Below are 241 nucleotides of genomic sequence, written 5' to 3'. Positions count from 1 at the left end.
AGCATCCAAAGAGCACCATGTCATGGGACCTTTAACATTTTTCTTCAGACACATTTTTACTCCATCTTTCCACTATGTCAATCTGGGTTTGTATGTGAAACAGAGCAAAGAGCAACACAGACCAGAAAACCCGAAACAATGAACTGAAAGTGAGTCTGAGCTGGAAATCGCTTCAGACATGTAGGATAAAACCAGAGGCATTTCCTTCTCTTGTAATATCAAAAATATCACTTAAAGAAAC

At 38.6% G+C, this 241-nt stretch overlaps 3 protein-coding genes across 6 annotated transcripts in view; 2 read left to right on the top strand and 1 right to left on the bottom strand.

Annotated features, from left to right (window-relative positions):
* ube2t (ubiquitin-conjugating enzyme E2T (putative)) overlaps positions 1-40 on the bottom strand; it is a 14731-nt gene extending 14691 nt beyond the window's left edge. Inside the window, exon 1 of the mRNA XM_032520783.1 lies at positions 30-40. The gene's annotated coding sequence lies outside the window, so the exon portion shown is untranslated. The remainder of the gene's footprint in view (positions 1-29) is intronic.
* Positions 1-241, top strand: part of LOC116692455 (rho-related GTP-binding protein RhoA-C) — a 732216-nt gene that overhangs the window by 418387 nt on the left and 313588 nt on the right. The window lies entirely within an intron of this gene.
* Positions 1-241, top strand: part of etv7 (ETS variant transcription factor 7) — a 5715-nt gene that overhangs the window by 3706 nt on the left and 1768 nt on the right. The gene's annotated exons all lie outside the window — the stretch shown is intronic.

The sequence above is a fragment of the Etheostoma spectabile genome, chromosome 7 (assembly GCF_008692095.1).
Source record: "Etheostoma spectabile isolate EspeVRDwgs_2016 chromosome 7, UIUC_Espe_1.0, whole genome shotgun sequence".
NCBI classification, from domain to species: Eukaryota; Metazoa; Chordata; class Actinopteri; order Perciformes; family Percidae; genus Etheostoma; species Etheostoma spectabile.
The sequence above is the reverse complement of the archived record's forward strand: the minus strand, read 5'-3'. Positions and strand labels throughout refer to the sequence as shown.